The following is a 7717-nucleotide window of genomic DNA, read 5'->3' as shown; positions in this document are numbered from 1 at the left end:
TCTGCCTGCCGGGAGCCAGTGGAGTCTGCGAAGGTGTTGGCTGTGCCGGGGGGGGGGGGGGGGGGGGGGGGATCAAATCAAGGACCAGTCTGTGTCGTGGCCTCGAAACCATGGTCCACCTCCTGATACCCCCACAGTCTGATTGTGTAAACAGACTCAATGGAGTGATCAAGTGGGTGAAGGGAAGGATGGTGACAGCGTGGAAGGAGACCTGTAACGAGAGCAAGAACTTTGAGACTACAGTATTCCAATATGCATATATACAATGATACCTTAAAATATCCTACTGGTATGTGAAATAATGCCTGTAAAAGAAAATGTCTTCTTGACTCATAAACAAATATGCATGTTGCAAGGCTCCACTATGATCTAAAGAGGAGACAACATAATTAGTAACCTTTCCTGTTACTACAATCCTCCAATCGGGACCCTGTCTCTCTAGAAACAACACCTACCAATGGTTTTGAGGAGTGGGCTGAAATGGGGGAAGAGCTGTCTGCTGATGCTCTCAATACCCCTGTTGTGAAAATACAAGGACACAAAACAGTGGACCACAGCTCAAAGAATGATGATGTAGAGAGATTTAGATCACTCCAAAGAAAAAAGCAACACCTAGAATCCATGCGCAAATAACAATACTTCTTGAAATGTTGCGGGATTCCACACTTCTCACGGAAACACAGATGTCTGCTCTGTTTCTTCCAAGGTGACCCCTTTACTTAGGGCAGTATGTAGCCTTGGTAGGAGTATCCTTATGTGTAGGAAGGTGGATATCTGACTATGGTTACCCCCAAACTTTTTGCCTGGTGTTTAGCTGGTTTTTGACTTAGTTGGCCTTGGATCCTGCTATTCAGGGCCCCAGGCTTATTGCCCTCTCCTTAAAATGGACTCCATGTACCTTAGGTGCATAACACAATTGGAATTGGTTCACCTTATAGGCCCCTGTAACAGTGTACCATAGGTACCCAGGGCATAGGTGCATCCAAGGCCTACCAGGGGCTGCAGCATGTATTGTGCCACCCCTGGCCTGGCCTCCATATTTGACACAACTGGCTGATCTCTCAGCTGGGGTAAGTTGGTGTAATCACCTCTTGCTTAGGTACAGTATGCCTGTGCCTAACCCTAAACTGGACACATATGTTCCTATCAGCCACTCCTATGGAAGGCCTCATCAATCCTGGAGGCAGAGTGCTTGGAAATATGTGAGATGGTGCTCTAGCATGAGCTGAGCCTGTCTGCAGCTGTCGGGAACCACTCCCTAAGCTGTTCCGGGATACTGCCATACCATATACTCTTAAGTGCATTATAATCCTCGCGGTTATTTGCTATCTTTGGTTTGGCTTTATCAAAACATGTCGAGTAAGGTGTCCTACGAATTGGAATACTATCCCCTCGACAGTTCTGTCGACGGGGATAGCATTCCACCCTTCTAGAGGGACACGACATGTGTGTAGCCTTAACCCTGGTTAAAGTTAACCAGAGCCTCAGCATCACAAAATGGATGCTGCCACCACAGACACGAGTCTGACCTCCTGCTGCTGGGAGTCCTTCCAGTGAGGGAGGCTTGGACAAAGGGTTTCCTGCCTTGGGAGGTGCGAGCACCACCCCAGACAGGGTTTTGTGTATTGGGTAGGACAGGGCTGAATAGATTGAGACAGTGCCTGGGGAGCACAAGGCTTCCCCTTGCATAATCCGGTCAAACCGGTTCTGGGGCAGCCCAGCCCCAGCTCCAGTGAGACCTGGACAAAGGAAAGAGGGTGTAATCACCCCCCTTCCTGGTCCCACCCATAGGGGAGGGACCTAGCAGGAGATGCACCCCTCAGATTGGAATAAGAGTGGGAGCAGTGCCATTGCACAGCAGATCATCCTGAATCAACTTTACACGAAGAAGAAGACTGGACTTCGACATTCTGCTGCACAGAAGACTGAAGAGAATCTCCCTTGTGGCCTAGGAGTGGCCACCCTGTGAACACAGGTACCAACCAACAACTCGACGTCTGCTTTGCCGCCGCCTCCCGCCCGAGCCCGAGCCCAGAGCCCGACAAGAACCAGACTCCCAGACCTCTCAGAGCCCGATCCACAGTCCCTGCAAAGAAGAGACCCGTGGAGGCACCAAGCGACGTGGGACCGGACCTCTTGGAAGACACTCGAAAAGCTGACTGCGCAGCTTCTGAGGCATCCTCGACGTTGTGCTTTGGGGACTGAGAACCCCCACCACCGAGCAGCCCTTGCACCGAAGATCAGCCCTCCAGCATCTCCACGATCTGCGTGGGGCCCTTTTGCTTTGTGCCACTCGACGCGCCATCCCGGCCACTAGCCACGTGGTCAGCGGCCATCTTGGCGACGAAACCGACGATTTACACAGCAGGTCTGGTTGCTCCAGACCTACCCAAGCTCCTGTAAAAAGGAGCACCCGCTCTGACCTTGCTGGTCCGAGTGTTAAGCATCTTTCAACTTCTGCCTGGCTTGCGTTTGCCAAGGCCTGTTTGCTCCGATCAAGTTGCCGACACCGCCAACAGCGAGATGCCTGCGTGGGACAGCTCGTGACCGACTCCTGGACGTCCTCGACCCCGGGTATCCACGTGGCTGCAGAAAGAAGCTACCCGACAACGCCTGTTTGCACCCGACATCGCCTGGTTCCCATCTGGTTCCACAGTAGTCACTGGCTAGTGACTTTGAACACTGTCCCCTCTGCTTTCAGGTCTTCACATCTTCAGATCCACCCTTGGATCCACCGGAACTCTTCACATCGAGCCGCCTGCAGCATCTTCAGCTCCAAGCACCATCGACCAGCGTGACGAAACCCGACACTACTTCGACCCTGTGCACCCGCTTCCTGTGGGTGAGGTAACTCAGCTCCGCCAGTGCTCCTGCACTGGTACACATCTCAAGGGCCTGTGTCTTAAGTTTTAACTCCGTAGGTCACTCGGAAGGTTCCTAACTTTCTAACTTTGTACTTTTTACGCACCGTAGACTTTGCATTCGAAAGTGCGTGCACTTTGAACACTGCACCCGAGTCCCGTGGGCCTCTCCCGACTTAGTCACTGCTGGTCTCGAATAGCTCCAGCGATTCCCAAGGTCCTAGGCCTCTTCACTTTCCTATTGGTATCTCTTATACCACTTTCTTAGTATATGGTTTAGGTGGCCCCTAGGGCTCATCCATATTGTGCAACTTTTGTGTATTTTAAACTGTCTTGTGATTTAACGCTTGTGCTTCTGTGCTCATAAAGAGTCCAGGGGATTTTATAGTTAATAAATCAATATATATTTTCAATATATATCTGTGTGGTGTCCCTTTCATTTGGTATTCAAGGGGGTTGTGTATGGTATAACAGCTGGCTTCACATGCCTTTCAGAGTTTAGCCTAAGACTGCTTTGTCCACGTTACCACTAGGATAACTGGTCTACAAGGTTGAATTACAACCATCATCATAAGGGTTGCTTGGCATGGTACAAAGTGATCACTAAGAATTAGTGAGCATTATATACCAGGCCAACTTCTCACATTATGCATAGGAATAATTACATATATTCATTTATCATGTCACAAAATAACTGAGATATTCCTCTGAGTCTTTGGATAGCAATACTCCTTGTTTAGTAAGATAACAAAGCTAATGTCAGCCAGGGAAATCCGGCATTGTGTTCTCTCTGCACGAGCTGCGTCCCAGCTCTCCAACACGAGAGAACACCAGAAGGTACCTTTAGTTATATTTACCGCAACCGCTTACTTCAGTGGGCTGCAATTGCACATGGACGTTGGCAGGGGAGAAAAGACGGCAGCAGCCACACCCTCACGGTGTTCCCACCACGTTTTCACTCATCAAGAAGCTCTCAGCAATATCAGGATGTTTGTTGCTGCTCGAGGTTGCTCCGCAAGAACTGGAATGAATGGTTCACCCAACGGAGCAGCAAGGCAGACAAAACAGACTTCAGGGGAATTCAAGCCACAGCAGACAGCAAACTAATAGGCAACAAAAAAGGCATGGAAGAGTTGGTGCACGTAGCACCCTTACCGGACCTCCTCTCGTAGCGGGATCGTAGCTCAACTGCATCAGTAAACTGCACCAAGCCAGTGCCCCGGAAGCACTTATCGCCACAATGCCTCAGTGAATGGAATGACGTCATAGACGTTGGATACCCATGGAATCATGGGAATTGTAGTTCTTCTTGGATCTGTGTACGCGCTCTGTGCTGGTACTCTTCTCTACAGTGTTACACGGGCGCCTTTGCGGTGAGACGTGACAGTCTAGCTGCTGCGTTCTGGACATTCTGGAATTTGCTGAGGTTTTTCTGGGTAACGCCGTGTGTTGCCATAGTCCAGTCTGCTACTATGAGCGCATGAGTGACTGTCTTTCTGGATTCAGTGAGGTTCCATCTGAGGGTCTTTCGCAGCAGGCAGGGGCATTGAAATAGGCAGAGGATACTGAATTGATGTGGCGGTTCATAGTGAGTGATGCGTCTAGTATGATGCCGAGATTTCTTGCATGGTCTGTCGGTGTGGAGGGAGTTCCTAGCACAGAGGGCCACCAGGTATCGTTCCATGCGGAGGGGGTTGGGTCCCTGGATGAGGACTTCTGGCTTTCATCCCTCGGAAGTAGTGCCTGGTGACATTGAGTTCGTTGATGAGGGAGAAGAATAGCTCCGTGTCGTCGGTGTAGGAGACGATGAGTCTGTGGTTCCATACGATGTTTGCGAGGGGGCATTTAGACGTTGAAGAGGGTGGGGCTTAGAGAGGAGGCATAGGGTGCTCCGTAGTTGGTCTCTGTCGGTTCTGAGAAGTATGGAGGAATTCTGACCCGTTGTGTTCTGCCTGCGAGGAAGTATTAGATCCATTTGAAGGCCTTGTCGCGGTGTCAGTGTTGTGAAGTCCAGTGGTTAGGGTGCGGTGGGAGACTGTTGAATGCTGCAGAGAGGTTCAGGAGGATGAGGGATGCGGTTTTGCCCTGGATGAGGAGGGAGCGGATGTCATCGGTGGGGACGAGGAGGGTGGTCTCGGTGCTGTGATTGCTTTAGAAACCGGATCAGGAGATGTCCAGGATGTTGTTTGTTTCAATTAAGTCGGTTAGTTGGTTGTTGACGGCTTTTCCGATGACATTGGCAGGGAAGGGGAGCAGGGAGATGGGCCTGAAGTTATTAAGGTCTGTCGGGTCTGCTGAAAGGGTTTCTTCAGGAGTGGGTTCATTTCGGGATGTTTCCAGTCGTCGGGGAAGGAGGCAGTGTTGAGGGAGCAGGTGATGGTTCAGCGTAGCTCGGTGTGATGGCGGGAGTAGCTCTGTGGAGAATGCAGTGCTGGCAGGGATGGTGGTCCGTAGTGGATGCTTTTTATGGTCTTTAGGGTGTTGTCCGTGGTGATTGGGGTCCAACTGAACAAGGTCAGTCGGGGCGGGGGGCCTTCGGTTGAGGAGGTTGCTGGTGCGGCCCTGGTTGTTGAAGTGGAAGAAGGTGCCAAGTGTGTTGCAGAGATTTGGGAGGGTGGGACATCTGTGGATTCTCTGAGTTTGGCGAATTCCTTGATGATTGTGATGGATTCTTTGCTGTTGTGTGCATTGATGTTTATTCTGTCTTGGAGGGCATTCTTCCTTGTGTTTTTGATGAATCTGTGTTGGCTGCTTTGAAGGCTGTGGGGTCTTCCGGGCTTTTGTGGTTCCTCCAGATCTTTTCTAGTCGTCTGCCGGAGCTTCTGAATTCTTAGAGGGTAGGTGTGAACCAGCTTGCTTTCTTGATGTGTTTGCTGGTGGTTTTCTGGGAGGGGGCCAGGGTATTGTCACCATTTGCGATCCATTGGTGAAGGTTGCAGGCTGCGGTGTTGGCGTAGGAGTTGGTGGTGGTGAGGTGCTGTTGACGGCGGTCGTGAGCTGGTCCTTGTTGACCTTGTTCCAGCTTCGGCGGGGGAAACAGTGGGCGTGCTTGGGTGCGGTGGGTTTGTTGAAGGAGAAGGGGATATAGTTGCGATCTGTCCAGAGAAGTTCTGTGGCGTGGCTGTAGGAGACGTTGTATCCTGCTGCAAATAGTGGGTCATGTGTGTGCACTGCAGTGTGTGTTGGGGCGCTGACTAGTTGTTTCAGCCCTACGTTGACGAAGCTCTCTAAGAGGGAGGAGGTGTTCAGATCATTGTGGTTGTCCAGGTGTAAGTTGAGATCTCTAGGGTGGGATGAGGTTGATGATTGCGTCGGTGAATGGAGTGCGGGGCTGAGTGGTCTGTAGATAAGGATAGCACGAAGGGTGGTTCTGGATCTGGAAGAGCAGGTACTCCTTGTGGGTTGTGGGGTCATGTGGGTGGTCAGGTGGAGGGTGCTTTTGTGGACGATGGTGATGCCGCCGGTTGGGGTGGTCCATGCAGATGAACTTGTAGCCGTCGGGCTACAGAACCAGTCATCTACAGATCGATCTTTCTGCTACCGTTCCCAGCCATGGTCTCAAAGAAGATCCTGAACAGGTGCCTCACCAAATCTCTCAACGACCACCAACTCCCAGACACCAAGTTGTTTCAAACCCAACCACAGTATGGAAACTACTTTAATTACCACCATGGATGGCATCCCCATGACTGGACGGGGGAGACACAGCTGCCCTCACCCTTCTGGACCTCTCTGCATGGTTTGACATGGTCTCCCACCCCATCCTCATCCAACGATCTATCTGCTCCTTCCTGACATTTTGCGGAGTACCATGTGGATCCTTCCTGAACCCGACCCTCTTCAACTTATACATAATCCCATTAGCCAGCATTACTCACTCCCATAATACCAATGTCCTCGCCTATACTGACTTAAGTGGTAGCTTGCGCACAACTTAGGCTGAATCTCAGATTGTTTTTTCTTTTTTTGGAGTTTGTGAATTCTTCGGGGTGCTGCCAGGGGTGACGTGTCCACCCTAATGGCACGTTCTGTACAATACTTTATTTAGTGCTTCCAATGCATTTTGGTTCCATCCCCCAATGTGCACTTTCCATTGGTCCTCTTTTGAGGGTAGGAATAATTACAAAACTTTCGTTGAATTGTTTCACTTGTAGGTTTTTAATGAACTTCTTTTCATTTGCATGTGATTTTTCTTTCACTTTTCATCTTTTATCTTTCATATTTTTCGAAACATTATTGTTATAGCGCTCCATATTTCATGCCCCAATGCATTTCGAGCAATGTTTGCTCTTCATCAGGGAGCCGATCTATAAACGGAATCGTTACACACTTTATTTGTATACACACATATATTTCATGACACATTGCATGCATCTCACAACAGTGGTTTTTATGAAGGGTAATAAGTTTCATCAATCCTGTAAATGTGCTCTCCTATACTGACAACATGCTCCTCATTATCTCCTCCGGATCTAGTTCAAAATCTGCATGACTGAAATCTCTAACTGGTTAAAGACAGTGGGCCACATGCATCAACCTATTTAGGAAGTGCAAACGGTGCGAATCGGTAAATTCGGCTGTTTGCGATTCCTAAATAGGTTTTTGGGATGCATCAAGCATTTTTGGAAAAATCGCTATTTTTAGCGAATTCCAAAAATGCGATTGCTTTTAAGGAATCGCAAATTTGCGATTCCTTAAAAGCAATGCATGATTACTTTTTAAATTGCGAATTCGCAATTAGGTGGTGCAAATTACCACGAGGGTGAACCTCGTGGTAATTTGCGAAAATGTATTAAAATGCTCAAAATTGCATTTTAATACAATATCATGTTACAGACACACATGTCCTTAGGACA

Source organism: Lissotriton vulgaris, unplaced genomic scaffold (assembly GCF_964263255.1).
Source record: "Lissotriton vulgaris unplaced genomic scaffold, aLisVul1.2 SCAFFOLD_375, whole genome shotgun sequence".
Taxonomy (NCBI): domain Eukaryota; kingdom Metazoa; phylum Chordata; class Amphibia; order Caudata; family Salamandridae; genus Lissotriton; species Lissotriton vulgaris.
The sequence above is the reverse complement of the archived record's forward strand: the minus strand, read 5'-3'. Positions refer to the sequence as shown.